At 37.5% G+C, this 14,998-nt stretch overlaps 1 protein-coding gene and 1 pseudogene across 3 annotated transcripts in view; one reads left to right on the forward strand and one right to left on the reverse strand.

Moving 5' to 3' along the window:
* ZFYVE9 (zinc finger FYVE-type containing 9) overlaps positions 1 to 14,998 on the reverse strand; it is a 211,978-nt gene that overhangs the window by 107,051 nt on the left and 89,929 nt on the right. The window lies entirely within an intron of this gene.
* Positions 7,542 to 7,986, forward strand: LOC125099139 (60S ribosomal protein L27a-like; annotated as a pseudogene).

Here is a 14,998-nt window from a genome sequence, read left to right on the forward strand (position 1 = left end):
ATTCCATTTATAATAGAATCAAGAATACTTAGGAATTAACCAAGGAGGTAAGGGACTTGTACACTGAAAATAACAAAAGATTGCTGAAAAAAATTAAAGATATAATATGTAAAAAGACAATTCATGAATTGGAAGACATTACTGTTAAGATGTCTATACTATCCAGGGTGCCTTTGTGGCTCATTTGGTTGAGCAACTAACTCTTGGTTTCAGTTCAGGTCACAATCTCCATGTGGTGAGATCCAGCCTGGAGTTGGGCTTGCACTCAGCGTGGAGCCTGCTGGAGATTCTCTCCCTCTCCTTCTCCTGTCCCTCTGCTCCTCCCCATACTTGCTTGTGTACTCACTCTCTCTCAAAATATATAAAGAAATAAAATCTTTAAAAAAAGATATCCATACTATCCAAAGTCATCCAAACAGATTCAATGTTATCTCCATCTAAACCCCATGATGATCTTCACAGAAATAGAAAAATTCATCCTTACATTAATATGGAATATCAAGGGATCCCAAGTGGCTAAAATAATCTTGACAAAGAACAAAGTTGGAAGATTCCCACTTTATGGATTAAAAATATACTACAAAGCTACAGTAATCAAAACAGTATATTAGTATAAACACAGACATCAAGAGCCATGGAATAAAAGTGAGCCTAGAAATACACTCTCACATATATGAAGTCAAATGATTTTGACATGGGTGTAAGACAGTTCAATGGATAAAGAAGAGCGTTTTGGGGGACGCCTGGGTGGCTCAGTTGGTTGGACGACTGCCTTCGGCTCAGGTCATGATCCCCGGGTCCCGGGATCGAGTCCCACATCGGGCTCCCAGCTCCATGGGGAGTCTGCTTCTCCCTCTGACCTTCTCCTCGCTCATGCTCTCTCTCACTGTCTCTCTCTCAAATAAATAAATAAAATCTTTAAAAAAAAAAAAAAAAGAAGAGCGTTTTGAATAATTGTTGCTGGGCAAACTAGATATCCATATTCAAAAGAATGAAATTAGACTCAACATACAAAAATTAACTCACAATGGATTAAAAAACTAAATGTAAGTGCTAAAACTATAAAACTCTTAGAAGAAAATATAGGGGAATAGCTTCATGACTTTTGGTTTGGCAATGATTTCTTGGATATGATACAAAAAGTACAGGCAACAAAAGAAGAAAATAGGCCGAACATCCAAATTTAAAACTTTGTTGCATCAAGAGGCACTATCAACAGAGTAAGAAAGGTAACTTATGAAATGAAAGAAAATATTTGCAAGTCAGATAGCTGACAGAGAATTGATATCCAGAATCTATAGGGAACTCTACAAGTCAACAAAAAACGCTTTATAAAGAAACTACAGGCAGTTTTCCATAAAGACATAATTAAAATAAAAGTTACCATTGAATGATAATCCACTACATATAGTGCTAAGTAACATATTTATTACTTCTAATACTCATAATTAATTCATTCAGATCTTTATTATATAATTGTACAAGCTAAGTATTATCACCTTTATCTCACAGATGATCAAAGTGTCTTGCCTGAGATCATAAAGAAGCTAGCAAATGACTATAAAGTTATCCTGAATCTAGGTTTTGAGAAATATTGGTCTTTTTTTTTTTTAAGATTTTATTTATTTATTTGACAGACAGAGATCACAAGTAGGCAGAGAGAGAGGAAGGGAAGCAGGATCCCCACTGAGCAGAGAGCCCGATTTGGGGCTCAATCCCAGGATCCCAGGATCATGACCTGAGCCAAAGGCAGAGGCTTTAATCCACTGAGCCACCCAGGTGCCCCAAATATTGGTCTGTTTTGCTCTTTATAGTGCTCTTAATACATTTCAACAAACTTTCAGTGTGAGAAATTACTACTTCTCTGCTTCCCAAGGGGCACAAACAGTGGTCATGTTTTAATACCAGAGAACAAAACAAACCTTGAGAAAATTGATCCCTGAAGTTATAAATAAACATTATCTTAATGTGCTTTTTACTCAGTCTTATGAAGATTATTCTGTATTCAGTATCCAATTCTCAACTGTTAAACAAAAACTGTTAACTCAAGTTACTAAAAAGTAAACTGAGAATAATTTAATGTGTAACTTTTTTTTAAGTAAGAAATTGCCATGTAGGCGTGCCTGGGTGGCTCAGTGGGTTAAGCCTCTGCCTTCATGATCTCACGGTCCTGGGATCGAGCCCTGCATCGGTCTCCCTGCTCGGTGAGGAGCCTGCTTCCCCCGCCCCTCTCTGCCTGCCTCTCTGCCTACTTGTGATCTCTGTTAAGTAAATAAATAAAATCTTAAAAAAAAACAAAGAAAGAAAAGAAAAGAAACTGCCATCTAATAAAATAAGTACCAGATATTTTTCAACTTTCTTTTTTAAATATATTTCCTTTGAAAATATGGTATAAATACAGGCATTCCTCAAGAAATGCTAAGAAAACCACATAAAAATCAACATAAAATCTACTGAGTTGTTTCCTTTTTATCCTGTCAACTATATTTAAAGAAAAAGAACATGAGTTATAAAAAAAAACACTGACAGTTCCACTATCTCAGTTTCTTCAACTGAAAGAAGGAATAATAAACCCTTCACGTGGACTTAAGAGGTAGATAATAACTTACAGAGTATGTACCAAAGCTTTAGCTACCTTCTGTTTCCTTCTTAGCTGGCTGCTTAGGAGCTCTGTAGTCCTAAGTCCAAGTGTTGCTACAGTGGCTCTTTTACTAAGTTAAGGAACTCAATTTTATCACTCCCCGTTTGTTTGTTTGTTTGTTTTTCCCTGAAACCACTGCATACTGCTTTGTAGTATAGGCTCTACATGTCAAAGAGCCTAAGTTTGAATCCTAATTCCACTTATTGGCTGTGTGATTCTGAACAAGTTACTTAATTTCTGTAGGCCTATTTCATCCTTTGTAAAATGTAGACTATAACCCTAGCTACTTCACAGGGTGTTATGTATATTAAATAGGATAATACAAATAGCATTTAGAAAGTGCCTGGCTCACAGTCAACACTCAATAAATATTAGGCATCTCATTCTCACCACTACTACCACTGCCATCATCATCTATCTGCTTCCCACACTAAGCATGTGCAGCTTTGTAATTGTTTTATTACTTATTTCATATATTTAAGTTTTGTCATCTATGGAAGCATGAGCAGTCTGGTTTTTTTTTTAAAGACTTTTATTTATTTGACAGAGAGATCACAAGTAGGTGGAGAGGCATGCAGAGAGAGAGGAGGAAGCAGTCTCCCTGCCGAGCAGAGTCCGATGCAGGGCTTGATCCCAAGACCCTGAAATCACGACCTGAGCCGAAGGCAGAGGCTTTAACCCACTGAGCCACCCAGACGCCCGAGCAGTCTGTTTTAATAGGGTAGCCATTCTCCTTTTTTCTTTCATCACTTTGGCTGAAACAGAACACTAAACAGTAAGTAAATCCTTGCTGAATGAATCAATGAAATAAATGGAAATGGATAGAGAGATGACACATAGATTGGCCCTATAGAACTTTTCTTGCTTCTCCAATAATTGCTTGTATCACAAAGATAACATAACAAGCTCACAATGACTCCAAAGACAAATACCTTATCCCATGAAGTCAGGACTGCACTAGTATAAAATGACTGAAAATTTGATACCCAGTCTCACAGGGCTATCAAAATTTCAATCTAACTAGGTTTTACTTCCCTATTCAAAGGTAACTATCTCGCCCCTCTGAAAACTTCATCCCCTACTTTACCTCTCTCAGTGTTTATATTTTCTATATGAAGTGAGCCAAGGAGATGTAAATGTCTTCATGCTCTCACCAATAAATCCATAATCCTACCTTTATCAGTCCCCACCTTCTCTTCCTTTCCCTTAGGCCAAATCCTCAACATGTGTGTAGATCCCATCCCTTTGGCCTCCTCAAGGATTTTGCTCTTCCTGTGATCAATTTCCCTTTTTTCCTAAAACAACCTGTCTAAAGGATCATTCATTACACTACATAAATATAATAGTATCCCCCATTCTTTAAAAAATTCATCGATAGGGATGCCTTGGGTGGCTCAGTTCGTTAAGCATCTGCCTTTGGCTCAGGTCATAATCCCTTGCTCAGAAGGGAACTGCTTCTTCCTCTGCCTGCTTCTCCCTCTGCTTGTGCTCCCACGCTCTCTCTGACAAATAAATAAAATCTTAAAAATTCATCCATAACCATTTTCATCTAGTAAGTGCTCCAATTTTTTCTATTTTCCCTTACAGCAGAACTTCTTGAAAAAAAAACCATCTCTACCTCCTCAATTCATACTCCATTTTCAGCTCATACCCCATTTTCAACCAGTTCTGGCTTCTGTATCCATAGCTGCTATACCAAGTCTGGTCCTTCTTCCTGTCCACATGTTCTTGACTTCTTTGAGCAAGGACTTTATATTAGGTGATAACTCCTTTCCTTTGACAAACTACATTCTTCTTTTGACTTCCAGACACCACATTTTCCTGTTTTTCTGCCTAACTCTCTGGCCGTGCCTCCTCGGTCACTTGTACCAGGTCTTCCTCCGCTTGACTTCAGTGGCTCAGCCTTGGGCCCCTTCTCTTCACTCTGTAAATTCTTCCCTAGTTAAGCTCATCCCTTCCCATGGCTTCCCATTCCTCACATGACCTGCAGAATACTACATGGTCTATTCCCTGGCTTCCTCTCTAAGTTCTTTTTATGTGGCTCTTGCTTTACTATACCATACTGGATTCCTTTAAGTTTCTTGTGTAAGTGCCTTCTTAGCTCAGTCCAGCTGTTCTCTCTTCCTGAAATATTTTCTCTTTGAATGGCTGACTCCTCAACTATCATGTGCCATCTAAAATGTCATTTCTCAGAGGCCTTCTCAGATCTGCCTCACCCCTCCATCTTTTATATTATCCTCCCTTATTAATTTCCTTCATAACCCTCATCACAATTGGCAATTATACATTTGTTTGCTTTTGGTCATTCCCACTAATCTTTACATAAGGGTTCACAATGCCATCCATGTAAACTCAGCACCCAACACAGTAACAGATAAATAACAAGTATTCGATGTGTACGTAAATTAATGATCTGGCATTCACTTATTCATTCACTAACAAACATTTATTGAGCAATCTGTAGGTGACAGGTACTGTGCTAGATGCTGGGGACAAAAGACAAATCAGAATCACTCTCAAGATCCTTACATTCCACTGAGAAGGACAGAGACAATACTGTGTGATAAGTGCTATGACATGGGTGAGGCCAACTTCTTGAAGAATGTGAATGGACAATATTTCCCTAACTTCTTTAGAAACCAAGGTTAATCCAAATGTTTTTCCTGTTTTACCATGTTAGAATGGTTCAGATCATAATGTCAATTATAAGACAGGTTTTTAGGCAGAGTAAAGGAAAACTGAATTACTGAGGAATATTCTATTTAAAGCATCCATTTCTTACTCTCTTATCTATTATTTCCCATCAATAAGTAAGTAAATATGAAATCAGGAAAATAAACTCATTTTGGTTTGAAACCATCCTTAAATAAGAGAAACATACAACTAATTTAAAATATTTTCCAAAGATCTTACATCCATTATATTCTGAATTTGACACCATCATCTGAAGACTCAAGGTGTTACATGGAAAGATGCACTGCTGCATTAAGGGACAGTATTCACTCACTTGTTTGTTTATCCAACAAAAATTCTGTAAGCACCCATTATGTGCCAGGACTGAGGATACAGGAGCAATCAAGGCAGAAAATATCCTTACCTTCACTGAGCTTTTAGACTCAAATTGGAGAGACAAACAAAAAAAATAAGAAAATACAGAAATAAAATCATAATTGTAAAGTTGATAAATCATTTCTAACACTTATAATCAAGAAACAACCAAGAAATTCTACAGAAATGTATTATTTTTAAAAATGTTTAGTTAAGGGGCAGCCTGGCTAGTTAACTGGTAGAGTACACACTCTTGATCTTGGGGTTATGAGTTCAAGCCCCATGTTGGGCACACAGATTACTTAAAAAAAAAAAAGAAGAAAGAAAGAAAGAAAAGAAAAAGGAAAAAAATTAAGAAAATGTTTGGTTAAATACCCAGATATACTTCTAAAATAATTAAAAGTGAACACATCTAAGAATGAAAGGAACATAGTCTAGAAAATATTTGTACAACATATCTGATTTTAAGAAAAACCTTGTAACTTATGAAATATAAAAATATGAAATATAAAAAGAGCTTTTAAAACTCAATAATAAGAAAACATCCCAATTAAAACTGGACAAAAGATCTGAACAGACACCTCAACAAATAAAAACAGACAGCAAATAAGCATATGAAAGGATATTCACCATATGTCATTAGGGAATTGCAAATTAAAACAAAAATGAGAAACTACCACACACCTATATGAATAGTTAAAATCCAAAACTGACAACACCAAATTCAGGTGAAGATGTGGGGCAAGAACTCTCATTTACTACTGATGGGAATACAAAAAGGTACAGCCACTTTGGAAGACACTATGGCAGTTTCTCACAAAGAGAAACATAAGCTTACCATATGATCCAGCAATCATGTTCCTAGGTTTTTATACAAATGAGGTGAAAACTTATGTCCACGCAAAAACCTGCACATGAATGTTCACAACAGCTTTACTTACAATTGCCAAAAATGGGAAGCAACAAGATGTCATTCAATAGCTGAATGAATAAACAAGCTGTGGTATACCCATATAATAACATATTCATAAATACAAAGAAATGAACTATCAAGTCACAAAAGACATGGAGGTTCCTTGACACTAGTTTTGGCAATGATGTTTTTTCTTCTTTGACACCAAAACCAAAGAGAATAAATGCAAAGATAAACAAGTAGGACTACATCACCTAAAAAGCTTCTGCACAGTAGAGGAAACCATCAACAAAATAAAAAAGGCAACCTATGAATGAGAGAAAATACTTGCAAATCATATATCTGCTAAGGTTTAATATTTAAAATACATAAAGAACTCATACAACTTAATAGAAAAATATGATTAAAGAAGGGGGCAGAAGATCTGAACAGACATGTCCAAGAAGTATGTGAAAAGCTGCTCAACATCACTAATCATCAGGGAAATGCAAATCAAACCCACAGTGAGACATCATGGCACACCTGTTAGAATGGCTATCAAAAAGAAAAGAGATAACAACTGTTGGTAGTGATATGGAGAAAAGAAAACCCTTGTGCAATATTGGTGGGAATGTAAATTGAAGCATCTACTATGAAAAACAGTATGAAGGTTCTTCTAAAAATCAAAAATAGAACTACCATATGACCTAGCAATTCTGTTTCTGGGTATTCATCCAAAAAAAAAAAGAAAAGAAAAGAAAACACTAATTCAAAAACATTATCTGTATCCCCAAGTTCATTGCAGCATTATTTACAATAGCCAAGATACAGAAACAACCTATATGTCCCTTAATGGGTAAGTGAAGAAAATACAGTATACATTGTATATACATATACACAATGGTATTTTATTCACCCATAAAAAAGGGGGGAAATCTTCTTTTCCATCTGGGCTGCTGACATGCTTCCAGCCTGAGGAAGACCCGGAAACTTCGGGCCCACGTGAGCCATGGCCACAGCGGCATCCACAAGCACCGGAAGCACCCAGGAGGCCAGGGTAATGCTGGTGGCATGTATCACCATAGGATCTTAGGATTATACTTCGACAAATATCACCCAGGTTACTTTGGAAAAGTCGGTATGAGACATTATCACTTAAAGAGAAACCAGAGCTTCTGCCCAAATGTCAACATTGATAAACTGTGGACCTTGGTCAGTGAGCAGACACAGGTAAATTGCGCCAAAAACAAGACTGGAGTTGCTCCTATCATTGATGTGATGCGATCGGGCTACTACAAAAAGTTTTGTGAAAGGGAAAACTCCCAAAACAGCCTGTCAGGCCAAATTCTTCAGTAGAAGAGCAGAGAAGATAAGGGTGTCAGCTGCCTGTATTCTAGCAGCTTGAAGCCACATATGGGGAGGTTCATTAAATGCTAACAAGTGCTTTTTTTTAAAAAAAAAAAGGGGGAGTGGGGGATCCTGTTATTTACAACAGTAGGATGGACCTTGAGGGCATTATGCTAAGTAAATATTAGAGAAAGACAAATACTGTATGAGCTCACTTATATGTAGAAACTATAAAAAATAAATAAATAAAGCTCACAGAGAAAACAGATTAGTGGATGCCAGAGGTGGGAATTGAGGGCTGGGAAAATTGGGTAAAGTTATTTTATAACTCCCGTTATAAAATAAGTCCTGGAGATGTAGTGTATATCATCGTGACCATAGTTAATAGTACCATATTGCATATTTGAAAGTTGCTAAGAGAGTAAATCTTTTTTTAATAAAAATTTTCTTTTTTTTTTTTAAGATTTTATTTATTTATTTGACAGACAGAGATCACAAATAGGCAGAGAGACAGGCAGAGAGAGAGGAGGAAGCAGGCTGCCCGCCAAGCAGAGAGCCCGATGCGGGGCCTGATCCCAGGACCCTGAGATCATGACCTGAGCCGAAGGCAGAGGCTTAACCCACTGAGCCACCCAGGCGCCCCTAATAAAAATTATTTTCAAGTGATCTCTACACCCAATGTGGGCTTGACATTAATGACTCCAAGATCAAGAGTTGCATACTCCACCCACTGAGCCAACCAGGTACCCCTCAGAAAGTAAATCTTAAAAGTTCTCATCACAAAAAAAGTTTTGTAACTATATGTGGTAACATATATTAACTAGATTTATTATTTATTATTATTTATTTATTTATAATTATAAATATAAATAATAATAATACTTATTATTATTTATTATAACTAGATCATTTCACAATATATGCAAATATCAAATCATTATCTTATACACCTGAAACTAATATAATGTATGTCAATTATACCTCATTTTTTTTTAAAGACATGGAGGAACCTTAAATGCATATTACTAAGTGAAAGAAGCCAGTGTGAAAAGGTTACATAACTGTAGGGAAAGTAAAAACATCAGTGACTTCAGCAGTTAAGTGGGAGGAAGGAAGGCACAAGGCGGGCCACAAAGGATTTTTAGGTTAGTATAATTATTCTATAGGATACCATAATAGGATACATAATATGCATTTATCAAAACCCACAGAACTTTTTAACACAAAGAGTGAATCTAAAGTAAACTACAGTATGTATTTATTTTATAGGACTTCAGTTAATAACAATATATTGTATTGGTTCATCAATTTTTAAAAACGTAGCACATTATTGGCAAGATGCTAATCATGGGGTCAAGTGGGGGTGTATGGGAACTCTATACCTGCTGTCCAGTTTTTCTGATCTAAAAAATAGTCTGTTTTTTTTTAAATGGGTATATTCAGAGGTAGACATGAGGCTGTCATCATAAACATTATTTTTTCAAAGATTTATTTATTTATTTGACACAGAGAGAGAGAGTGAGAGAGAGAGCACAAGCAGGGGGAGTGGCAGGCAGGCAGAAAAAGGGAGGAGAAGCAGGCTCCCCGCTGAGCAAGGACCCCCCCCCCCGCCCAATGGGGGGGCTCAATCCCAGGACCCTGGGATCATTACCTGAGCTGAAGGCAGCTGCTTAACCAACTGAGCCACCCAGGCACCCCATAAATATTATTTTAAAGTAATATTAAAATACATTGTATTTTAACTAACCGGAATTGAAATTTTTTAAAAAGTGTGCCATGAGGGGTACCTGGGTGGTATAGTCAGTTGGGTGTCTGACTCCTGGTTTGGCCCCAGGTCATGATCTTGGGGGGGGGTCATGAAATCGAGCCCTGGGTGGCTCCACATTCAGCAGGGAGCCTGCCTGGGACTCTCATGCTCTCCCTCTGCCCTTTCCCTCTCCCTCTAAAATAAATAAATAACTCTTTTTAAAAAGGCGCCATGAACTGAGGAGTATGATTCTTGATGCCTGAGTTCCAAATAGGTAAAATAAAATGAAGTCAATCCAATATGAAATAAAAGGAAACAAGAACAGAAGAATAGTATTCCAGTATTTCTGTCCTTGTAGAGATGAGGAAGGTTATGGCACATTCTAGAGCTCTCAGGATCAAAATATTTATAATACCTGAATGAAGTCAATATTGACAAATACCCTTGGAATCCTGCTAAAACATTACATTATGATATAAATCACATTTGGTATCAGGCAAGTGTGTCATAACTAATGCAGCAGGCATTAGTTATTCAATTAAAAACGTCTTAACTGAAGGCAGTTTTGTCATCTGTGACTCAATTCCATGGCATTATACAGAGAGACACTATTATAATGAGGGTCTTACATGCTTTAAATGATCAACATATACTTTAACACTGGCAGGTAACAAGGTGACAAGGGAAAGACTCTCTTACCTGGCTGCCTTTTTTATTTACTTATTTACTTATTTTTAAAGATTTTATTTATTTATTTGACAGAGAGAGAGACACAGCAAGAAAGGGAACACAAGCAGGTGGCGTGGGAGAGAGAGAAGCAGGCTTCCCGCTGAGCAGGGAGCCCAATGCAGCTCCATCCCAGAACCCTGAGATCAGACCTGAGCCAAAGGCAGATGCTTAGCGACTGACCCACCCAGGCACCCTGGCTGCCTTTTTTAAATATACGGCATTCATTTACAAATTATGACATTTATCTAACCTCTATTTAGAGTAAATGAAGTTGAAAATAATCTTCAATTCAGTCAATAATCTTTGACCAAAGTCAAAACATAAAATAACACAGACTGACAGTACAGACAGACATGATTTTGCATATCTTGTCATCTTAGGTTATAGTACTGAAAATAATTTTCCTATGGTTAAAAAATAAGCACCAACAAATTTTCTCATACTCCAAATTTTTTCATACTTCAAATAATATTATTTTATCCCAGATAACATTGAAAACATTACAACTCTCCCCTAATATTTTAGGTGAGCATCATGCTATATTCTGTAATATTATTGAATAAAAATATTGTTAGCTTCTAAAAAAATTATTTTAAAAAATATGTTTTAATCTTGGTTTTAAATTTGAAGTTCTTTTAAATATATTTTAATTTTTAAGGTATATTTTCACTTAATTAAACTAAAAATTGGGTATAACAACATAAATAACAAAATATTATATAATTTTTTTTTTTTTAAGATTTACCTATCTGAGAGAGAGAGACTGAGAATATATGAGTGAGGGGAGGGCCAGAGGGAGAGAATCAGTTCAGGCAGGCACCCCACTGAGCACATAGCAAGCCCCACGAGGGCTCCATCCCATGACCCATGAGATCAACACCTGAGACAAAACCAAGAGCGGGACGGTTAACCAACTGAGCCACACGGGTGCCCCAATAGTTCTGTTACGCACTTTTATATATAAAATTACTCCTGACATTACTAATGTCAAAATACAAGCAGAGTTAGGGGGCACCTGGGAGGCTCAGACGTTAAGCATCTGCCTTCGGCTCAAGTCATGATCCCAGGGGACTGGGATGGAGCCCAAATCAGGCTCCCTGCTGAGCCCTTCTCTCTGCTGTGTCTCTGTCAAATAAAGAAATAAAATCTTTAAAAAAGAAAAGCAGGGCGCCTGGGTGGCTCAGATGGTTAAGCGTCTGCCTTTGGCTCTTGTCATGATCCCAGGGTCCTGGAATGGAGTTCTGCATCGGGCTCTCTGCTCAGCGGGGAGCCTGCTTCCCCCCGCCCCCCCCCCCCCCCCCGCTCTCTCTGCCTGCCTGTCTGCTTGTGATCTCTCCCTCTCTCTCTGTCAAATAAATAAATAAAATCTTAAAAAACAAAACAAAACAAAACCTAAAATCCTGCTACTTTGGTAATTTCACCTGAGAGTTCCACTCAAAATTTTTATCTTCCTTTCAAATTCAAATACTCAAATTCCCAATCCTTTACTGCTGCCCAAAACTAATGTTCACCCAAAGACAAAGACTTGTATTTCTAGTAAGCAATTTAAGCATAGATGAATCTTGTTGCTATGTCCAATGTAGTAAAAAGAACATAAGGCTTTGGAGTCAGACAGATTTGTCTTAAAATCCACACACTCTTGGGAGACCTAAGTGGCTCAGCTGGTTAAGTGTCTGCTTGTGGCTCAGGGTCCTGGGATAACTCCACCGTGGGCTCCTGCTGAGCCAGTGGGGAATCTGCTTGACTATCTGCTCCTTCCCCTTCTCACACTCTCTCTCTCAAATAAATAAATAAAACCTTTTTAAAAAAAAATCCATGCACTCTCATTTTCAAACTCTGAGGACTGAGGTACATTTTTCTCATCTGTAACTATATTTCAGAGAACTGTAATATTAGACAAGCCTAGCATAAAGTGGAAGTGTCAAAAAATGTCATTCTTTTTTTTTTTTTAATTTATTTGACAGAGAGAGATCACAAGTCGGCAGAGAGGCAGGCAGAGAGAGACGAAGAAGCAGGCTCCCCGCTGAGCAGACAGCCCGATGTGGGGCTTGATCTCAGAACCCCGAGATCATGACCTGAGCTAAAGGCAGAGGTTTAACCCACTGAGCCACCCAGGCACCCTCAAAAATGTTATCCTATTTTCATCTTTCACACCATCTCAAACAAATACAAAATATCCAGGTAATAATTATAGTTCAAGAAGTTTTACTTTTTAAAGAATTTTTTTTAAAGATTTTATTTATTTATTTGACAGACAGAGATCACAGGTAGGCAGGAAGGCAGGCAGAGAGAGAGGAGGAAGTAGGCTCCCTCCTGAGTGGAGAGCCCGATGCAGGGCTCAATCCCAGGACCCTGGGATCATGACCTGAGCCGAAGGCAGAGGCTTTAACCCACTGAGCCACCCAGGTACCCCTTAAAGAATATTTTTATGTTTATTTCTATTAAATAGTAAATAGAGCAGTCATTAACCAGAAAGTACCAAGTAAATAATAATTGGCCACATCAGAGATGGTAATGGTTGACCGGGGATGCTTGGGCGGCTTAGCTGGTTAAGCGCCTACTTTTGGCTCAGGTCATGATCCCAGGGTCCGGGGACAGAGCCCTGCTTTAGACTGCTTGCTCAGTGCAGAATCTGCTTCTCTCTCTCCCTCTACCCTCCCTTCCTCACCGCCCCCCCCACCATGTGTGTGCTCTCTCTCTCAAATAAATAAAATCTTAGAAAGAAAAAAAGAAAATAACCAAATAGAAGATACGTGACATTTTTTCTTTTAGAAATTTTTCACTTTCAAAACTTCTCTTTCCTTAACTCTTAAACTCAATGCTTTCTTAGTCCTCTGAAGTCAAATGATCAAATAAAAAGAGGTCAAAATGGAGCTTAAGAGAGAATGAAAAACCATGATCTGAACTTGGTGATTTCCATAGGAAATTAATGTGGATATATAGTAATGGTGATCATTTGAACTTAAGAGGGCACCTTTTGGGGAAAGACCTCTGTACTCTTCCTACTCTATAATTTATTGCCTATTATACAGGAGAAGTAGGGATCATGTTGTTATATGGAGCAATTATCTAAATTAATAACATATGAAATCATAAAATAAAACACATTTGCTGAGCATTTTAGAGTATGACATACTTTTGCAATTAATAATGAAGATAGGAATGGAATCCAGATATCTCGATCTCCATTTTAGTAATAGAGATAAACTGCAACATTTTAATACTTTCATAAATTCTAGTGTAATTATTCTACTTAATTACATTTTACCAAGATGAATGTTACAACAATTCTACTGCTTATCAGAAACTGAATATAAGCTTTAAACTATGCTAGATAATTTCCCACAATTTTCTGTTAACTCCTATATTCAAGTATTTTCATCTTTTTTTTTTTTAAGATTTTATTTGTTTATTGGAAAGAGAGAGATCACTAGTAGGCAGAGAGGCAGGCAGAGAGAGGAGGAAGCAGGCTCCCCACCAAGGAAAGAGCCCGACATGGGGCTCGATCCCAGGACCCTGGGATCATGACCTGAGCCGAAGGCAGAGGCTTTAACCCTCTGAGCCACCCAGGCACCCCTCAAGTATTTTCATCTTGACCCACTCTTCTATAAGATGAATTTCCCTTTCCCCACTAATTTTCTACCTATATTCTGATGTGATCTCATTTTTCTCATATACTTTAGACTCTGTCCCATAAATTATATCCACTTTTTTATATCTCCCTCTCCAAAGAGTCATTTTGTTTTTTGTTCATTCCAAATAGTCATTTTGTAACATGACTGATTCCTTCTGCCATTCTTAGAAAAATTAAGCTCTCATTCTCAATGATCTATTTTGTTTATACTGCTATTATAAATGAGGAGACGTGCTAGAAGCAGCATGACTGAAAGAAAGAATGCCAGCTTGGGGCCGCTGGGTGGCTCAGGCAGTTGAGTGTTTCACTTTTGGTTTTGGCTCAGGTCATGATTTCATAAGTCATGGGATCCAGTCCCATGTGGGGCTCTGCACTCAGTGGGGAGTCTGCTTAAGTTTCTCTCCCTCTGTCCCTCCCCCTACTCAGGCTGTCACTGTCTCTTTCTTGCAGATAAATAAATCAATCTTTAAAAAAAAAGAAGAAAAGGAGTACTAGCTTTAAAGCTGTCTCTAGCACTTTCAAGCTGTGAGATCCTACACATATTCCTTGACCACTCAGAGTCTCTGATTCTTGACCTATCGTATAGGAAAAAGTTAACAACCCCATTCTACAAGAGTGTAATGAGAATAAATATAAAATATATATAACTAGCTCTTAATATGTCTTCTACTTTGCTATGGGATGGTCTGATTGTCTACTCAGATCAGAGGTTCACAATTTTTTTAGGATTTTTTTTTAACTCCAGGAAATCCAGATTTTCTCCCAAATTACTGACACCAGTGCCCTTAATTACAAACTCCATGAGGTCATATATCACAATTTTTGTATCTCTAAATCTCTAATACTTAGCCCAGAACCCTTCATATATTAGATGCTTAATATCTGCTTGTTAAAGAGTGTTAAGCTTTTTTATTATTAAGTAGAGAAATTACTGGATATGCAAACTAAATTTCTTTTTTT

Source organism: Lutra lutra, chromosome 4, assembly GCF_902655055.1.
Source record: "Lutra lutra chromosome 4, mLutLut1.2, whole genome shotgun sequence".
NCBI lineage: Eukaryota > Metazoa > Chordata > Mammalia > Carnivora > Mustelidae > Lutra > Lutra lutra.